Source organism: Cinclus cinclus, chromosome 14 (genome assembly GCF_963662255.1).
Source record: "Cinclus cinclus chromosome 14, bCinCin1.1, whole genome shotgun sequence".
Classification (NCBI taxonomy): domain Eukaryota; kingdom Metazoa; phylum Chordata; class Aves; order Passeriformes; family Cinclidae; genus Cinclus; species Cinclus cinclus.
This window is the reverse complement of record NC_085059.1, coordinates 13,143,696-13,165,448: the sequence shown is the minus strand read 5'-3', so window position 1 is coordinate 13,165,448 and position 21,753 is coordinate 13,143,696. Positions and strand designations below refer to the sequence as shown.

Below are 21,753 nucleotides of genomic sequence, written 5' to 3'. Positions count from 1 at the left end.
ATGATTTCACTTCAGAATATAGCATTTCTTGAACTACACAGCATTTCTGGTGATGCAGGCAACATTACACCAGGTTATACTTGGAGAAGTTTTCACCAGGCCTTCTCAGAGCTGCCAAACTAAGGTAGCAAATTATTTTAAAACAAAACCCTTCAAAAACCATTGCAGTTTTTACTGTATTTATAACAATGTATAGAATCACTAAACACTTTTGTCACTGCAGGGGCAGGAGCCCTTTTGACACACCAGCTGACACACTCAGCTGAGGTTCTCAAATTAATCACACTCGCCCCAGGAATGCCATAAAGTCACAGAGAGCATCTCCAAATCCACCAGTGTGTGCCCCTGGGGAGTGACTGCAGTTGTGTTCAAGTCATAGAATTGCATTAAAAATGTCTATGAAGAAAGACATCTGCTCCAAAAACTTATTGCAAAACGTGCCATTGATTCTAATGGCTCATTTTCCTGTCATAATGAACTACTTGACTGATAGGACATTAAGTAATTATCACCAGCCTAATGTTGTAAGCTGATTAAAAGTTTGTTTTAGAAGCCCCAGTCCAGTGTTACAATGCAGATTCATTTTGGTCGTGTGTACTTGTCTTTCACTTGAAAGCATTTACAAGGGAAGGCAAAGCATTGCAGCAGCTTTGCTGGAGACTGGTAAGAAAAATAACTGCCATCTGTTCTTGTACCATAGGGGAAAAAAAAAGATATGATATAACAGTTCAGCTAGAAAGGCATTTCAATGTGCTGCTAAATGATTTTATCACAGTTTTAGAAAAATACATACAGATATATTTTTAAAGCAATTTCACTACAGCTTGCAATTTGCTACACAATACCAGCTCTGATGTAATGACACATTCAGCTGCTAAATAATATAAATTCTATTCTTTCATCTCAGTCCTAGTTTTCCTCAAGTCTAACCTTTGCCAGAAATGAATAGTACTATTAAGAAGATTGGGTCCACAGAAGGAATCCAATCATGATATAATAAACTATGAAAATAGAAGCCAAGTATTTAAGACTAAATTCCCTTGTTATTTTGAAGAAGTCTCCTTAACGTAGAGAGGCAGCACTTGGTGCTTCTGATGTATTCTGCCTCAGAAAGGTACCAATACACCAGGTGCTAAATGCTGTGGATAGGTGCTCACTCAGCTCTGAGCCTCCTAAAGCAGCTCTGTGGATCTGGGCTCTTACACTGGGGCTGTACAAACAGCTTATTTAAGTTTTCCACAGTAACTGATTTCTCTGCAGCCCCCAGCCACGCTTTGTTATCAGAATGTAACCATTACCTTATTTTCTTGAGTTCTTTGGATTACAGGAATGACTTTTGGTTTTTTCAGCTTGACAGGAAAACTTCTTCATTTACTTTAATTACAGCCCTAACTTGTGGAAATGCACAAACTCAAAAACACGTGTGAATGTCATATTGTAGATACTGATAAGCAGAGTCTGGAGACAAATATGAAAGGAGCTGTGCTTTTTCTCTGGAGACTGTAGAAGGTTATAGCATAACCCAGACTTTTCACTGACTTTAGCTTCCATGATCTCCATAGATCCATAGATCCTTTGCTGTACATAAAATTATTAAGAAGAACATTTTATGATTAGTTACAGAAAAACAGCCAAATGCTAAAATCTTAAACTTGAAGCATGTGATTTAGTGCCATGATAATCAAAGCTTTCAGCACAAAGTGTGGGGGATGAAGAGGAGTGAGTGAACTAATGAGCACCTCATCAAAATTAAATATATTGCAGTTCTTAGCTAGACTGATGCTTAAAAAAAAAATCAAAGGTTTGAGTGCCAAATATAAAACACATTGTACAGCATTTGACCACTATATCAGGTACTCTACACTATAACAGTAAAAGAAAAGTCCTCAGAACAGAACTGCTTGTCCATCTCTGCACAGCCTTACACCTCCTTGCTCTTATTTATTCCTTCTTTGATCCCTTCAAGATACATATTGCACAGCCAATTCCTATTGGAAAATCCTTCTGGAGCTGATGATGTTTTTCACTCTCCCATCATCACTTAAAAAAAATATTAAAAAGAAAAAAGTAATTAAATTTGATTGTTTCAAGACATGCCAGCCTCTCACTGAGCCTGCTAGCCTTTTCCATCATTTTACTGAGAGTATAGAGAACATGCACAGCCTTAGGCCTGAGCTCTGTTCTCAGAGCAGCTGCCTGGAAGACAACACCAGGCTAGGGACCAGAACAGTTTCACCTGAGCTCCATCTGCTGTGTTTCACCTGCAGACAATGAAGGAAACATTTACTCTTCCTAACCCCCACATTCATCTTCAGGATCTTCTTTTGATAATAAAAGGAAGTTTATTCTCTGAAAGAGTGCTGTTTAGTAACAAGAATTTATCCTGCAGTTGATCTCAAAGAATTTAATTATTTTGAAACAAAAATGAAACAATTTGAGTAGGGCTTTATACATTGTGCATAATGAAGCAGGAGTGCTGCAAGAAATCTGCAGCTCCCTAATTCCTGTAGCTACATGGAACTAGTAGCACAGCAGCCATTTTTGTTGCAAGAAACAGTCTCACTTTCAAAAATTACTATATTCTTTTAAAGCTGCATGCTTTTCCAAAATGGTAAGGTGCCACTTTATCTGAAGCAAGTCAAAAGTAATTTTTGTCAGCTTGGCCAAATGAGCAACAGCTGAAAGTTTTAACTGGATACCCAGGTTCCACACTCCCAGCAAAACCACAGCTGAGCACCTGTCTTGTAAAAGCAACATCTATTTTCCAAAAACAAACATGCATTTTTCTACAGTCATATTTTGAGAGGCTGGATAGGATTTTGGAAGCTTTTCAATCCTATAACTCCTAACAACACATCAAACATACAAACAAATTAAAACCTAGATGAGAACATTGGTTGCCATAAGCAGGCAGCCAGCAAATCCCCTCTCAATAGAAGTGCACATTCACATACTCTGGGAATGCTCTGCTATGCTAATCATCTTGGTTTAGAATGAATGTGTCAGGAGCAAGCCAGGCCAAAGCAAATTAGGCCTTTTTTTTTTTTCCTGACAACCAACTTTAATCCTGCTTTAAGAGTCTGAGTTGAAAGGATCTACTGCTATTTTCACTATTCCAGAAGCTGGAACACATGAATGTTTTGGTCAAGTATTAAGACTTACAGGCAAACCCTGCCTGCTTTTGCTTGCAGACTGGAGAACCAATGCAAGAAAAAGCAGAAGAATTATGGAGTTGGTAAGTTTTACAGAATTCAGATTCTTGGTATTTTAATACATTAAGAAATTTCAGCAGTCTAAAGCATTCACAATTCACACACGGAGAATGCACAGTGAGTCAAGTTCATTATTCATTACACAGACACACTGCTCACCACATATTGTGACAATCCAGGGAGCTGACACCTGCTTGGCTTGCACAGGAGCAGGGAGAGTGCCTGAGGTTTGCAGATGCCACCAGCCAGATGCCAGGACAGTACTTGGCAGCTCGGGGCAGCCAGAGCCCCAAAGCCACAGACACCTGCACAACAGCACTCAGCCTTGGCCATGCAAAAAAGACCTCAGAAGCTCGAGGAAAAGTGGTTCCACTCAAGATTTCATGGCTTCCAGGCATGCCCTGTGCAACCAGAAGCTCAGCCCCAGCTGGGTGCAGCTGGCAGCCCCAAGGATGAGAATCACCCGGCCATGTCCAGCCTGGCTGTGAGCATCAGTCTGGGCACTGAGAGCCTGCTTGGGAGTTTGAACTGTGCGTTTGATTCAGCAAAATTTTGTCAAACAAAATATCTTAAATTGACGCAGATAAAAAAAAAAACCACCAAAACACAAAACAAAACAAATAATATACCCAACAAAAAAAAACCAACAAAAAACAAACAAACAAACAAACAAACAAAAACAAAAAAAAAAACAAAAAAAAACAAAAAAACCCAAAAAAAACCAAACCAAAACAAAAAAACCCCACAAAACAAAAAACAAAACAAAACAAACAAAAAAGACACCCAGCAATGAAACCCAAAAATGCAAAGCCTTAATTCCTGATCAACCCTTGACTGGATAAAAAAAGGCTGAGCTATTTAAGGAAACTGTATCTTTGACATAACAATTTTCTCAGGAACAGTACAGAAGAGCATGTATTGAAACTGCCTCTGAGAAAGCCAGGGGTCAAAATAAAGGTATTAGCAGAAAAAAAAGTTTTGTTTCTTTACATTTACAATTTGATTTATTTACATTTAGTTTTATGTTTGACATATCTTCAGACTTTTCATTAAGATGAAAATGTACATTAAAAGTCTGTTACTTGGCTTTGAGATCAGTTATTCCCAAATGCACCTACAGTAAATTAGCAGATTAAGCATCGACAGGTTTAATGCAATCACAAATCAGGTTCCTTTGGCAGGCTGTTGTTCGAAAGTCCTGAAAAACTTTCAGGATGAAGCAGACAGTAAAAAGAAGTTTCTCCTTAGGAGTTCAAAACTTATTTGGTAATTTTATTTGACAAGTAAAAGACACTTTACCCAAATGAGTTTTTGTTAGGCGAGTTTTCAAAGGTTTGCTGCAAGTAACAGCAGAAAGTTTCTCAAAAACCCCAACAAATAAGTTACACAATGTCTTCTGACAGAAAGTATCAGGTAAACAAATAGTGAGATTGGTACTGTCCCTTCTTGTTCTTTAACTTGCTGTTTCAGTGACTTACACAACCATAGAAGTAGGTTCAATTCATGTTGTCAATTACTTACACCTATCGTGTTTTCTGGGCTTAAAATAATGCAACTACTTAATTCAGGTCTTATTTGAACTGTATTGAGCTGGTTGGGATTTTTTTTTTTTTAAATAGAACAGGCCTTATGTACAAAATACTGACTTGACAAAACCAAATTATTTAATGGAGATAAACTGGTGTTATTGAACTTTTATCGACATTGCCACTCCTAGATGGGCTGATGGCAGAAAAGGCCATCTCTTCTCTTCTCTTCTCTTCTCTTCTCTTCTCTTCTCTTCTCTTCTCTTCTCTTCTCTTCTCTTCTCTTCTCTTCTCTTCTCTTCTCTTCTCTTCTCTTCTCTTCTCTTCTCTTCTCTTCTCTTCTCTCTCTTCTCTTCTCTTCTCTTCTCTTCTCTTCTCTTCTCTTCTCTTCTCTCTTCTCTTCACTTCTCCCCCTCCCTCTCCCTCTCCCTCTCCCTCTCCCTCTCCCTCTCCCTCTCCCTCTCCCTCTCCCTCTCCCTCTCCCTCTCCCTCTCCCTCTCCCTCTCCCTCTCCCTCTCCCTCTCCCTCTCCCTCTCCCTCTCCCTCTCCCTCTCCCTCTCCCTCTCCCTCTCCCAGAGACTTCTTTCATGAAGCAACAGCCATGGCACCATCCTCAGGGTTTGCAGGTTCCCTGGAAGGCAGGTTTGAGACACCCACAAGAGAGCCCACACACTGCAAGGATTCTCCAGGTAAACCTGTCTTTGGGGGTCTGTGAGTTGTGTACTAGAGTTTTCAATTATGGCTCTCACAGAGACATTCCTCAAAATTAGGGTTGACTGCATTCATCCTTCTTTCTTTCTGGACCTTAAATCAAACAAAAAATCCTAAGTCACAAAGAACAATTTTAAACTCTATTAAAACAAAATTGAAAAGTTCAATGCACCAGAGCTGGTACTAGAAGCTGGAAGGAGCTCTGACAGCAGACTTGAATGGCTTCCTGAAGCTGAAACAATTGACAGTGGGAACAGTTTAAAATGTACTGTCTGTGCCTTCTCCATGCCTTATGCATAGTTTGTTCATGTCCCCCTGAAGGAAGCTTATCACACTGAAGATAAAGCCAGCAGTGCCTGCCTGTTTTTATCTTTCTTTTGCATAAGTTATTTCTCTTGTTCTCAAGTTAAAAGAATGACAAACCTGAAATTTGCCAGTATAGATGGCAATGTTCTCTTCTTTCCTCTCTTTGTATCATTTTAGTATTCTGTTAGAGTTAAGAGCTTGGCCTCATTTCTAGAACCTTTCATATTTTTCACATGAGCTGTGTATACCTTCATTCACTACCAGTCAAGATTTGTGAAGAAAACAGTCTACACATATTACCTTGAAAAAAAAAGGTACTATGCTATTGAATCTGATATAGACTCTTTATTTAATACAAACACTGTAAAATGAGAACAGACATGATTACAGCAATTTCTCTACCTGGGTTTTACACTTTCATATACTAAGAATAATAACACACAGCCTTGCATTTCAGCATCATCCCACTCTACTAAGTACCACTTTTTCTGATTTCAGTATTCTAAGAAATAACTTCACCTAATTGATTTTACTTTTTCTTGCTACCTTCATATCTTCTCCCCAGCAGATCTGGCTTAAAAGAGCCATAAGAAATAAAAAGGCCATTGCTCACTGGTAGATGTGCAAAGGTTAAAATGGGGCTTGGTGATGACTGTGGTCTCTTCTGGCAGAATGAAACTCGTTCAAGACTGGCCCCCCACAGTAAATGGATAATCTACTTACTTGCTATTCTTTCAAACAATGACATTGATGAGATTATATTAGGAATTAAGTCTGTTCCAGAGAGAGCCAGTAGCCACTGGAGCATTCCCAGAAAGAAGTGGGTACTCAGAAGACAGAGATGACAAATTTCCAGAAGAGTTAAAGCAAAAATCTCAAGTGTTGAAGTAAAAGTGTACCAGGTGTCATCCCAGTGAAGTGAAAAACACTCATTTCCAAGGGAAGAGTCAAGCCTCTGTTTCTTACCAACAGTAAGAAGACTTTATAAAATAAGCATGGGGGAAACAACATTCCAGAAGGAACTTGTCAGCTGGATGTAGGGAAGGTTGAAAGATGTTGCATAGTGTATGCTTTGCAAGAACACCCCCTGACACATCTTGCAGGGGAAATGCCCTGAAGATTCTTGCATGGATCCCACTAGGTCCAGCTGGCAGCCAACTCTGGAAAGAGAACAAAGGGCCTGAGGGTCCAGGGTCCTCAAGATTATCAGTTCTTCAGGATGAAGGAATATTTTTTATTTTTACTTTCTCTGTGTTTTAAAGGAAGAAATTACTTGGAACAGCTGACACAGATTCTGAGAGCCTAGAAGGCCAGAAAAACTCTAGTGAGCTTGATTGAGGTGATGCAGCTGCTGCAGGAGACTTTTGAGATCCAGCAACACCAGTCAGACAACATCAAATCCAACTACTTGAGCAAGGCTACTCAGAAAGCAGCAAAGTCTGTATTATGACAGATATAATATGTCATTTAAATATGGATACTCTTAAACTGCCAGGACAACTCACTCTGCACAGTACCAGGGTCTCAGTACAAGTATCTTTCTGAGATGTTAGTTCTGGCTTTACTTATTCCTGGACTAAAAATTATAAGGTTGTTTGTTAAGGCCACTAGAGAAGAACAGGGATATCTGCCTTTGAATACTTCAATATATAAAAATGGTGTTTGAAAGTTCCACTTACAGTCTTAGCTAACAGATTATTGCGCTTATAGGCAATTCATTTTTTAATCTAAATTCTAAATTATTTTCAACTTTTAGATCTAATACATATGCTCAACAGCTGCACAGGTATGAAAACAGGCCAAGTACACAAAGGAAAAGAACCAAAGCAAAAAATCCACACAAACATAAAATCCCAGTGTTCTTAGAAGTAATTGTGCTCTCTTGAATAAATAACACAGCTTCTAAACTCTGCCTGTTCTCATGAATTTTCATTAGAGAATTATTTTCTTTTTCATCATTATTTTTCCACTAACATAAAAAGGAATCTCAGACACCAAACTATGTAAAAATAAAATGAAGTGTCTTGAATTTCAAAGGAGGAGGGGAGATAGCAGGAAGTTTGTAATTAAAGCTGAAATCTTATTCACCACTCCTCAGTTTGCAGGAATCTCCAGTCCTGGATTTCACATGCTGGATGAGATGCAAGAACTTAGCACTAAGCAACTTAAAGGTGAAGTGTGCAGCAAATGTGCTATTTTTTTTGGCACTTGCCCTCTTTCTTTCCTTCTAGGACAGCTTATTGGTTTTCACCCCATTACCAAAGAAGAATACATTTTAAAAGGATAAAGGAAGCTTTTCTGCCCAGGATCTGATCATCTTGATATTAAAATAATGCATTGATCAGGTCTGCCTCCTTCTTCTGGCAGAACTTGCCAAGATCTCCAAGGAAGCTAAATTGCTGCTGTTGCGTGAGATTAATCTGAGCTGCCAGGTTGTTTGGGGAGGAAAGCTGATCCTCCCTTACTATGCCCTGTTTCATGCAATCAGACAGGTTCAAAATCGTTTTTACGAAACCTGGCAGAGCAGTCAATTCCCATCATTTCCCTGCTCCAGCTCATATTTCTAGTGGCAGTGTTGAACCCTGCATAACCACAGGTGTGCAAACAGGTGCAGGATACTTAGTAAGGCTAAAATTTAAGGCAGAATTCTTGCCAGCATTTAATAAAACTTTAAAGCTCCAACATGACCGATGAATCTCCCAGAAGCTGAAGACAGAACAGCTTTCAAACCATCCTCAGGCTTGGCCAAATGCAGAGGTCTGTGAAGTTTAGCACCATTCAAAGCTCTGATGTCTTATGTCTCCCCAGACACTGAGCAGTTTGGCAGAATGGAACTGATGGAACAAACAAATGGGCTGAAAGAGATGACAGACCCTCTCTGGGGTTTTATCAGCTCCCTGCCCTTTGGCTCAGTTTACAACCCAGCTTTATTTATTCCGTCACGTGCAACACAATCCTTAATTCTACATTCCAAAAGGCCCTACTGCCCAAAATGTGAGAATTTGGTTGTTTTTTCCCCTTTTTCTGAAGCAAAAAAGTTCAGAAATTTTATTTTTACTTTGCAACTACCAGGGAGAAAATCACCACCGTCTCGCCCAAAGCATCCCCAGACAGCTTAGCTGTGTTCTGCTTCATTATGTTGCTTTTGCTTATCCTAAGGCAAATAACATGCAATCCTCAAAAAAAACCCCAAACCAACCAACCAACCAAACAAAAAAACAACAACGAAAAAACAAAAAAACAAAACCAACAACAACAACAACAAAAAAATTTGCTGGTAGGGATGAGAAAGTAAATGAATTTAAAAATATAGTAAAAATTCTTGCCCTTAAGGCAGTAAATCAAATGTTTCTGTTTAAAAAAGACTGCACAGTACTCCTGTTCTGTGAATACTTGGCACCATGGTTCAAACAATCAGTTACAAGCTGTGCTAGCAAAATATTTGCCCCTTCTGACACATTTTATTATGAGATAGGCTTATTAAATTCTCAAGAAAGCTACAGCAGATTAAGCTGCTGAGGATTTTTACAATTAGCCTTGATTACCTAAGAATTCATGTGTGATTTCTGAATAGAATTGGCTTGTCAAACAACAGACAATTAAAAAAAAAAAATCAATCCCAAAGCCACCTCCAGAGTGTAGTCAAAATTCACTATTCAAGGTAGGTTTGGGGAAATAATCAGAATACAGCTTCCTGTATAAGAATAAAATTAATGTTAGTGAAGTGCATGCAAACTAAACCAGTTATAAATACTATAAGGAGCTGAGTAATTTTAAAATCCCATCCTTTTTAGCATCTAAATAGCCTAATGCTCCTATTGCTTATTCAGCACTGCTGATTTATAGAGCTCAGTACTGTGAATGTCTAAACATTCTGCTGAATTTCTTACTGTATTCACTGCTGCCTGTCTGGTTATTGGATGCTGGAGATGGAGCTCATAATATCTATACCATTCCCAGCTTCTCAAATGAGGCCATCAGAAGCATGAACCCATCTTTTATCAGGCTGTGTCTTAATGAAAGGTGACTACAGCTTCAGGAAGGTCCCAGCTGATGGACAGGATTTACATAATCACATGAATTTACGACACAAACTGAACGAGCATGATCCAGTGTAGGGACAGCACACGGTGAAACACCTTTGGGGAAAATCTGAAGATGAATTCAATTGACATACTTGCAGAAAATGCAAGATGTACATTTCATGAGGTACTTCCACTGAGTGTTTAAGGTCTCACTTTGCTGTGACCTTGAATCATGAAAGCCCAGCACCTCTTCATTACAAACCATCCCTTCTTCCCATATTCTTTGACTCTATAGCTCCATAGGCCCCTCTACCATGGTGGTTAAGGTGGTCTTAAAAGGAAATGTAGCTACTGATTTATACTTTGGATAGTTTTAGCATTTTATATCTGCTTCTTCAAAATTTTATTTTAATGTGTGAGAAAGTAAGACTAAATCAGTGGCATATTTAGAGAGAAAGCATAGCATTACTTGGCACTTCAACAGGTTTTATAAAAAAAAAAGTGCCATCTTATTTTCCATCACTTCTATCCACCCAAATTTCACTTCAGCTACTCACTATTGATTCCTTGGACTCCATTCTTATTCCTCCCACAGTTTCTCTGCTGTTGTGGTAGAAATCTAGGAACTGCATTAATTCTTTACCACTGTAAATTAATGCTATTATTTTTCCCCAAACGTTGTTGCATTTCTTCAAAAAACACTCAAATTTTCTCAAATCCTACAAACTTTGATCTATCTTCTGCCTGACTGGCTTAGCTGACTTTCTTCTCTAGCCCTATTTTTCCAAGATCTGGTCATCTATTTTAAGAAAAATTTTATAAAATTGTGAAAATATTGGAGTGTCTTTGTGTCCTTTCTTACTGTGAAAATATTGGAGTGTCTTTGTGTCCTTTCTTACTCACTGTTGTATTTAAACATTTTGATCTCAATCTTTCAGCCTGACTGCTTTGCCCTGATCTCCTCCCTCTCAATCTCCTTTTCCTCATACTTTTTCCCTCCTATTTCTGAAATTTTCTTCTGCTTCATTCAACCTCAGAAATGAGGCCCCTTGGAGAAGCAGTTACTTCCTTATCTACTCTTGCCTGTTCCTTTCCTCTCTGCTAGGATGTATCATATTAAGTACTATATTTTCTCTAAATGGTGTCTCAATGTTATTTTGATGCTTTACCTGTAATGGTTTAGTCTTCTTACCCTTCTACACTTGAGTTCTTGGAAGTCTGAGAAACTTTGTAGGTGTCCTCTCTGGTTTATCCTATCACTTTGCACTATTATTGCCATTTCCTCTCAGGAACATCTTAGAAGCTTGCTATGTCAAGACCAAATATCCTGTATTTCTTCTCACATCATCTTCCTTTTTCAGCTGCTGTTTCCCTGTCATCACATTTGTTATCTGGACTTGTTCTTTAACCGTATCCTCCCTTTCCCAGCTGCAAACTGGAGCATATTATCTTTCTGCTTTCCACAATGTCCAAGAGGCAATAATGAATTTAGCTATGTTCTATATCTTTGTAAAAATCTTTCAGATTGTCTAAGCAATCATTCTCCCATTTCATTTGTTTACAATCTGTTCTTCTCTTATTTTCAGTCTGTAAACTACTTAGGGCACAAATGTACTTTTACATTTAGTGTTAGTTAGTAAATAATACTTTTGGTGAGGCCAAGACATATTTGCAAAGGTAAAATAGAAACATGAGTTTGTTTCTTTCCAGAACTGAAAACTAATTTACGTGCTCTGAGATACCTTCTTCATGAGCCAATTTCCTTCCATCTAAAGGAAGCCAGAGGCTGGTTAAATTTTCCTCCAAGGGTCGCATGATAGCAGCTGTAAGGCTGTTTTTTGTATTGATAACTGTGCTTCAGATTCACGCTCTACTGATCCTCACTTTTTCTCTATCTTTTGGAATTTAGCAGAGGGCCCTCTAAACACTGAATATCAGCAATACTGAAACTTCAGCTTGTATTTCCTGACAAGCATCTGCAGCCAGTTTACCTCATCTTGATGGTGATCCTGAGGTGTCAGTGTCAGAGCAGTTCTCTCCTCGGCTATGAGGGCAGGGTTTCCATTTCAGCACTCACATTTCTGGCGTGCTGCACAGGGCTGGATGAAACTCATTATGAAATTAAAAGGCTCTTGTGTTTCATCCACACGAGTTTCTAACAGGACTATGAACCTGTTACACAGGCAGGCGGCTGGTTCAAAATGAAGCAAAATTTCTGTACCAACGAAGGAACTAATTAACAAAACCCCCAGACTTATGAGCTAAGATAAAGTGTTGTTGCAAATGAAAAATTTATGCACAGATAAAACATAGAGGCTCAAAAAATTAACTATGGATGAGGTGCTAAGAAGGAATGACTGTGGTGTAATTCAGCTTGGCAGTCTTGGGCTCTGGGTAAACCGGGGTAGCTAAGATTACAAAAATCTGTCAAAGGACTTGAAAGACATTTAAAGCTATCCAGAATAATGGCACACACATTACAACATAGGGCAATGAATAATGGACAGAATAATTTATGCAGCAAAACTATAAAGTGTCCTTTTTGTTCAACATGAACCATCTATTTAAATGCCAATAAGCTACAAATTCAGAATTTATAATAAAGAGGAAAGAAGAAGCTGAGGATGTGTGAGTTTCCTGTATTTCTGTCTGCTGAATTGCAAAGCAAGGGACTGGATGCAAGACTAGAGGAACAGGTTTAAGTCTTCATTAATGTTTTCATTTCTTTTTAACCAACTCTGTTCACCTGACTTTTAAACTTATTAAGCAAATGAACAAAAAACTCACATTATGTTTTATTACTAAGGTAAATTAGTTTTCCAGAGTTGAAGATCACTGATTGTAACAACCAACTAATCAGAATAGTTTGTTTTGTTTCATAAAAGAAGATAAAAGGAGATGGATTGCATGGTGATCAAAGCTAGAGGCCAAATAAATCCCAAGTCTCACTCCCATACATATTAAAGAATGTTTTCCTAGATAATATCATAATAAAGCTGACAGTAGCAGTTGCAATAACAGAACTGAGCAGACTCTATTGTTTCTTACTAATATTAGTAAGCAAAAGAAAAATTTCAAAGACTCAAAATTTTTGCCAGTGAAAGGAGAAAAAATAAGGGGAAACAGAAGAAAAATTGACAGAATTGTAAGAGATTCTGAAGTCATAAGGCTGCAATCTGCATTGGTGACAGGCTGAATGTTAATTCTGAAGAAAATACATTAAATTTGAATGCAAACAGTGTTAGTAAAAAGTTTGTAAAGATTTACTTGCAGAATTGGCATAACTTCAATACTTGAAATATGTTCAGCAAGACCTCTACAAAACTATTATTTTCTAGTAGAGTGGCTACTTGAAAAATTTACAGATTATTGATTCAGTCTGAGTCAGAACTGTGGCTGTAGTAGAAAACTTCTAATCCAAACCCAAACTGTTGTGACTGTCCTTCCATGCCCCCCTTAAAAAAATCGGCTGCACAATAGTTTAGGTTCCAAGGACAAATAAGAATACAATGAAAATATTTGAGATTTAAATGAAATGCAGAGCATATTTTAGCCCTTGGATGTATTTTTCTTTTTTGGAAAATTAACATAGTTTTGAAATTTGACATGGTTGTAAAAGAGCCTCTGGGTACAAAACTGTTATTTTTTTAAAATTGCATGACATTGTATAGGAGGATGTTCATTCAGATGTGTGAGATAACATAAGCCCTCACTAAGAGAGAAAATAATTTATTTTCAAAGTGAAGACCTAGACAGGAGAAAAGCACAGTGACTGTCAGAGAATGCTTGTTTCAAGACAAGTTTTGCTACTGGAATTAAAGTAAAATGTAAGTAAAATACTGCAGTAATTAGAGTGATCACATCACTAAGTGTTCACAAGATTTCTGAGCTTGCTGTCTTCCTGAGCTCTGCAGGTGTAGTAGCAACTCCTCAGAACAGTCTGAAGCATCTGCTTTCCCCAGAAAAGTATGCAAAGAGAAAATGATAGAAAGTGCCTATTATTCATTGGCACAGAAAAAAAAAAAAGTTGAGGGCTATTGGGAAAGCCTGCTTTGCAATAGTATTACTTATTAAAGATACTGTCCCAGGAAATGGAAAAAATAGGAGACCGGGGAGGATTTTTTAGTAGTTGGCATTCATCAGAAACCAGTGAAGACCCAGGCAAAGGATTTCATCTTTCACAAGCCATAATACAGTCTGTTTAATAGCTATCATGTTAGAAATAAAATATGAAAGCAGCAATGCTGGATCTCTTCCAAATAATGAGGAGAAAAAATATCTCTCAACACTTTTCCAGGAGCAAATTCATACTCTATCTCCAGAGATAATAACGAAAGATAATGTTTTATTTTCTCTAGGTGCAAATGATAATTAAATACTCGAGTCAATTGAAGCTGTCTGTATGTTACTGACTCTCTTCACGAGCTTAACATGAAATAAATTCGTCACTCCATGAAGATGGGAGGTGATGACAGCACCATTCTGATTTGACTGACTTCTCAAAGGTGTGCTGGTACGTCGTGGGAGTGGATTTTATTTACAACAGTAGTATAGAGTCAGTAAATCTTGAGTGCAAGCTGAGTGCCATAACCATCAGGCTGAATTTGGCATAATTAATGAAGAGATCAAATCTCTTCTCCAGTTAACAGCAAAGGAAAGGAATAAAACCTCCAGACTTTCAGGGAAAAGAGAAGTCCATAACCTCTCACCAGAAGATCCAGAAGACTATTCTACCTGAGTGACAAGGCTTGAACCTCTCTTTTTCACATCCTACATTCAAGGTCTCTTTGTCATCCTACACACATTTCTGAGGTGAGAGACTCTCTTGTCAAGAACTTTTCTTTTGCTAGAAAATGTTTTGTTGAATTTAGAGGAAAACCATTTTCTCAGAAGACTCCAGAACATATCTACTCAATGCTTAAAGCTGAAAGCTTATTTTCATTTTGAGCTTATTTCTATTTCCACTTTCTCAAAATGTTCCAATGTTAAAAAAAAAATCTCAGCAGGGAGTCAAGTGCAAACTGAGCAAAAGCTACACAGATAATTCTATAAAGTGAAGAGCTAATCCAAGAATAATAAAACCCCCACAGTTTTAAGCACTTTATCTAATTGCAATATTTGATTTCATAGAGGTGGCAATTTTACACTGACTGCAGCGACTGCAGTGCAAGATTTCACATTTTTTTTTAACCACTAGTTGGAGTAGGAAATAACCCTATGGAATGTGCCAGAAATTTTCATTTTTTTAAATTGCAGTTACTGAACATTCTGTGTTTACTTGCAATGAATCTCTTAGGATTTCATTGTGAAAGTAGAGAACATAAATGCAATAATTGATAACAAAATGAAGGCTTAATAATTCTCTCTTAACTAATTTGAAAACTTGTTAATCTTCCTGCCCCTGCTATTTCACAAATATTTAATAACACGAATCTGTAGAAATGTTTTGTGATAATTATGCTCCATTAATGTAATGGAATCTATCATGATCCATTTCCTATTTATTTATTTATTTATTTATTTATTTATTCATTTATTTATTTATTTTAGACAGCTCTATGCTGTAGCTGATTTAGCAGCTTAGAATGAATATACAGATAAAAGGGGCATAGAATAGTTTCAGCTGGAAAGAACCTTTAAAACATCATCAAGTCCAACCCCCTGCAAGCAGCAGGAATGTTTTCCTCATGTCCGTGATTTTTTTTGCCCCACCTCTCAAGATGTAGAAGATACTTATGGGAATTAAATTGTCATATATTACAAGATTGCTTTAAACCTTGACATAGAAGCATTATTCTTTCAAAAGTGTGCTAAGGCACTACTCTTTGTAAATTCTAAAAGGTGAATGGCTCAGCATCACCTTTCAACACGTAATTTGGGAGTAGAACAGTGATACCTGAGCAAACACATTTAAAAAAGCAAAACACTTTGGTTGATTTCTCATAATGTTTAGTACTGCCTACATACAGAGCTTTGAACAGACTGTACTTTGGTGGGTCTTGTCCACAAATAATGTTATCTGTGGTTCACTGGTTGAAGTAATCTCTTACAAAAGTACTAAATTGAAAATCTGTAGGTAGAACTCTTGATGAGCCCTGGCAGAGCACTAAGGAGGCAATCATAAGCTTGTTAATGAGAAGAGGATGATAGAAATTGAAATATTAAAGCAGCAGGAAGTAATAGATTAAAAGTTAATTTTGATAACATACCATGTACCAAATAAGAAAATGATCGATGCAAGAAGCTCCTTTTTATTGTTTTCATGTGCTACTTCTTTCAAAACAGCGCCATTAGATGGAACTGCATGACACTGAAAGGGATCAAACACCAAAGACTATATTTTTCAATTTCATATTTTAGCTGACATTCATGTCTTTGTCGTTAATCTAGTTTGGAACTGGCAAACCTCTATGGAATATCTTCACAGTGTAAATTTTTTTGCAAGTTTTAACTCAAAAATGAAACTTGTCGATGAATTCCTTAGGGTGGTCTTGGATATGGTTTAATCATTTTTCCTAGTGAAGTTTTGTGCCTGAAATGAAGGATGTTGAAGGAGATGTGAAATTTAGTAGAACTCTGCTGGAAACCACTCTCAGTGTCGGAGGAGCCAAAGCTTCACCCCCATCAGAGCCCTACACGTGGGTAGGAAGCTGTGGATACTCAAAGCAAGAGGTGTAGAAGAGTCTGACCCAATTGATCAGAATTTCAGGCTGTTGTTATTGGTGCCTTTCACTGCCAGGGAAAGGCTTGAGGAGCAGTAACTGGCAAATCTCAGCAGCGCAAAGGTAAAATGAAGAACTGTTTTGCAAACAGTAAAGAACAGTTCTTAGCTGGTTTAAAAGCTGTGTGTACTGAGTCTGCATCACATGGAAGACACAAGCATGTTGGAAAAGCAGCAAACTGGCCAGCATCAAATGAAATCCAATATTTTTAATGCCTAATTTGCAAATTTCATACAAAGTATATTGTTTGCAATATTGACTGCAATTGGACTATATAATGCCATTTACCAAAAGGCAGATTTTAAATGCCTAATATTTCTTCCAATATAATAAGATGCTGGAAATTGAAGAAAAACTTTAATAAAATTCCTTTACTGTAAACATCAGTCCCAATCTTACAAAAGCATGGCTTTTATTAGCACTAAAAAGACTTCCACTGAATACATTCATGTCCTGAGGCTTCTACAGTTAAAAACAGCAATAAATTTAAAATCTTCAGTAAACAGATTATTGTATAAACAAAGAATAATTTTTGGTGCATTGGAGGTCATTTGTGAACATTAAATAGTAATTTATGACAGACTGGATTACTCAACAGATTTAAGATAGGGATAAAAAAGCAAAAATGCAGGCACACATTAAATATTATCAAAAATTTGCTTTCAGCAATTCTATGGTTAAGATTTTGATAAAAATAACAAAGAAGGTGAAACAGGAAATACATCCTTAACTTACTGGGCTGTGGTAAACACACAAATATTGCAGATTAAGTTATGTGAAGATTAATGTAGTCATAGAAAAATTCAGACAGCAGCTCAAGCAAAAATACACCCATGTGAGCACCAAGGCCAATGGTCAAATATAGTGCTGCTGACAGGAATCCAGAGAGCTGTGGAACTGCCCTCCTGGATCCCTCATCCTCTTATACCAACCTGTTTGTATTTTAATTATACTGATGATGATGTGTGAAGACTGATGAAAAAGCATTGAAAATCCAAGAATTATAAGTCTACTCCACATGCAAAGCCTAACAGCTTCTTAGAGAATGAGTATTCAGAGGCAGTGAATCCCTTCCAATTTCATTCATTTGTTCACTATTCCTTTACTGGCAAATCTCATGACATTTGCCAAGCAGATGACATTTATACCAATTACTGTTTTCATTTCTTACTCTCTTTAAAGTTAGAAAGAGGAGCTTTACGAACAACAAAAAAAGCCAACATCCCTGATGCTATCACAGCTCACAATCCAAGTCAGGAACAGACAAATGCCATGCATGGAGGAGGTGACTGAACTTTTAACTCTGCCTTCTGCCAGATCTCCCGAGGGAAACAGGAACTCTTGCATGCTAACTTAGCTTTGGATGGTGGCTCTTAACAAGCTGATAAGAGCTATGTCAAGAGGTTGATATATGACCAATTTTGCAGTTGCCAAAAGAACCCACTGAGACAGTAAAACCACTGACAAACAAACATAATATTGCCCTTATTTTACCTTTCACATATTTAAGTTTTCCTGCTGGCTTGTGTTTCCCATGAATGTGCTGCAAAAACTTACATTCACGCATTAAATTTTAGACACGCATTTTCCATCATTGTGCATTAGCTCACATATAAGAGCTCAGAACTCGAAACACTGCATTTTATATATAGTTTATATGTAATACTGAACTAGGTATGGCATTTATTTCAAACTCTACTCTCAACCCCCTTTTTGTTATCATGTCAATAAAAAAAATTATTACATTACAGAGAAAAGTAATTAGTGTGTGTTTCTGTTAAGGATGAAACAATTACAGAATGTTACGCAGGAGTGCTTAAAGCAGCAAACTGCACGTGTATTTCCAACATATATCAATTTAGAGATCACAGTGCATCAAAGCCAGAACTGGTCTCCAGAAAGGTCAGGTGAAAGCCTGCCTGGAATAAGGACTTCCACCATTCCACCAGGGTTGATGTAAGAATCCTCAGAGGTTGAAAGCAGGCATGGATAGACCAGCCATTTAAAAGAAGGGATTAATTTAAGAAATAAAGATTAAAATATTAACATATTTTGATGACTAAGAGTCACTGCGAAACCAAAGATCTAAAAAGAAATTAAACATCAAGAAGTGATAATTTTGGGTTTCTTTCTTTACTGATCTCAGCAGCCAAACCCACTGATCTCTGCTACAAAGGAAAACTGAAGCAGGCAAGTGGAAGGTCTTTTTAAGAGAGGTTAATTTATAAGAAAAGACTATGAACATTTGCCAAATCTAGAAAAACCATAGAAGGTCATTATTTCAAAATAAATACTGAGGAACCACTTAGGAAAATTCCAGAAGTTTTACTAGGATTTGAATAAACTTAGGCTAGATATTAGCAGGTTTCCAACAAGAAAGATGTAGATGTTCAGGATTCATCCAAATGGAGTACAGGAGGCAAAAACCCCTTATAATCTTTCAGATAGAACTTGATAGGCTTATGAAAAAGTTTATTTTATACTTTTGCAGAGGGATTAGACTTAATGATCCAAAAAAAGCACTTCTAGTCCATTTTTATATACTGCTAAAAGTGTACAACTAGAAATATTAAGAGTGGGAATATTACAAAGAGGTGTTCAACCCATGCAATAATAGTATCCTTAAATGCAAAAACTATTTATAAATGTTAATTAAAGTGCAGGAAAAAAAAGAAGTTATTTTCTCATTCTGCTCAATATAAAAATCTTCTGATGATAGCAAAGGTACCCAGAAGTATTCAGGTGGTTTCAGTGAGTGCTCTGAAACTGGTCTAAAAGGAGCAATGAAGCAGGAGATTGTCTCAATACCTATTGTGTTTCCCTCGTGCTTGCAGCAGCCTCAGGGCAAAGCAGAGCACAGTGAGACAGGAGCTGCAGGGTAAAAGCCAATGACCTGAGCAGTGAGATGTTCACCCAGCAGCCTGGTGCTTGGTGCCTGGGAGTAAAATACCCTAAATCCCCTGCTGACAGCAAGAACAAGTTCATCTACTGGCATGGCCAGTGCAGACAGGGATGAGGACGCACTCTAAAATCTATAAATTATAAAAGAGCTGTCCATTATGATATATTTCAAAAATTACTCGTGTGCAGGAAGCACCTTGCATCACTTTGCATTATACTAATGAGGTCTAAAGCTGATGGAGTATGAATCAGTTCTCTGGAGAGACAGAGTGGCTAACTGGCCTTGGGATGCAGAAAGTCCAGGCTATAAGTGACAATCCTGTGCAATTCCTATGGGAGATGTCTGTGCTCTGCCTGACCATGGTTTCTCATGAGTACATTTTTCTGTAGAAGCTTGGAAATTCATGAAAATACCAAAATGCATGGTGTAAAATTTGGGCTCTTTTTGGTTCGAGTCAGTAATCCAATCTGAATTCAGCTTTAAAGATGACTATGACTGCAGTACTTAAAGTCAAGGAAGGACTTTTTGTAAGTCTGTGAATAGTTCAGGGGTCTTTTACCTCTGAGTTTTCAAATACACCAAAGTCAACAGCATGCCTAGAGCTTGGGAAATCCAGAAAACAGCCTAAAAGGAACAAGAATTCTCATCTGTTGAAAGGACTTTAGCCAGCTTCCTCCAGAAAGCATATCAACTGCAGGATTTTTGTGCAGAACCCCCTGGCAGCAAGTAGGTCACTCAAGGCTCGGAACCGAATGAGCTCATATCATCACCTGGGATGAAAGCCAGTCCCTCCAGAGCCTCTCCACATAGTCTCTTCAGTTAAAAGCAATATAATGCAGGCAGAGCTGAAACTGAGAAATGGACCACTTTGAGAGGGAGACCCACAGTTTACAAATGATCCTGTTCAGCAGAGTAATATCTGCTTTTAAAACCAGTGAGTGCTGTTCCAATATTCAAGCATCTTTGGACTGAATCCCAGGCAGTTACTGATGGAGACTGTCTTGGAGGAATAGCTATTAACCTTTGGGAGTTCATGCTTAGATCATAATTTTCATAATCAAAATTTTAGAAATAACTGTAATGGGGAATAAAGGATAGTGCCAGACTCTTATGCTGTTCTATCTTAATAGTCAGTGGTCCCTTTGAGCATTTACAGATTGATGGCACATCACACCCTGTGCTCTCTGTCTTATTAAAAGGCAACCTGGACTCCATAACAAAACAAACATTCCTTATTTCCATGTGTCTGTTACTTGTCTGTTGCAAAATCCCAAGCTTTTGCACTGTAGTAGAGGTACCTTTGTTGTCAGGCAATCTGGAGATGAAATATTTTTAAAAGGTTTCAAGTTTCCTCCAAGGACTTGCACACATCACTTGCACAGCCCTTGCACATCACATTATCTACTGCACTTGGCTGTGACCTCAAAGGCCCCTCTCTCCTTGATTTTCCTGTTTCTCATTTCTCTTTCTGGACAAACAGCATGAGCTGCAGTTAAACTGTGCAATGTACCATGAGGGATTGGATATTAGTAAGAGTAACAGTCTTTACAGAGTAATGCACTAGAGTTAACAACTTACAAAAAAATACCACAAACAACAAATATTTACTCAATCCTGTTCATGTCTAGAACTTTCATTCACTGAGGATTAAACTAACTCTCCAAGATTCTATCAGAGCTACCCTTGGCAATAATAAGCCTAAATTCTGGCAATTTCCCCAGTACAATAACTTTGTTTGAAAGAAACTTAATACAATCTGTTTAGTCTTGTGATTGTGTGTTTAATCAAATATTTCAATGCTCTTTCTTCTGAAGCAAAAATCTATGCCAGTAGATTAATCAATACTGAGCACTAGAGGTAGATAAAATGTTTTTCATAAAAACATTATTTTTATTTTTTTCCCCTAGAAAAAGTCAGATTTAGAGAGTTCAAATCAGTTTTCAGGTATGTGTAAATATTGTCACATTGTTACTTGGGAAAAAAATCCAACCTATTTGAAACGGCTTTCTTTTATAATAAAACAATGGTCAAAAGATTTTCTTGTGACTCTGAACTGTGCAGCTTTCTTCCCTTAATTCTGAAAACATTAATTTGCAAAAGAATTCACTTGATGCTCATAAACAAACCTGCAATAAAAAGTAACTCATAACTGCGAATTCATCCCAGAATTTACCAAGACCACTGGAGATGTGGAAAAATAATTATGATATTTATGAGGTAATTACGATATTTATGAGGTTTAGGTTGGATATCAGGGAAAGTTTGGGCACTGGAACAGGCTCCCCAGAGAAGTGGTCATATCAGCAGAGTGATGCTTGACAGAGTTCAAGGAGTATTTGGACAATTCTC

General features: G+C 37.6%; 1 protein-coding gene across 1 annotated transcript in view; it reads right to left on the bottom strand.

Moving 5' to 3' along the window:
* SPOCK1 (SPARC (osteonectin), cwcv and kazal like domains proteoglycan 1) overlaps positions 1-21,753 on the bottom strand; it is a 272,294-nt gene that overhangs the window by 86,542 nt on the left and 163,999 nt on the right. The gene's annotated exons all lie outside the window — the stretch shown is intronic.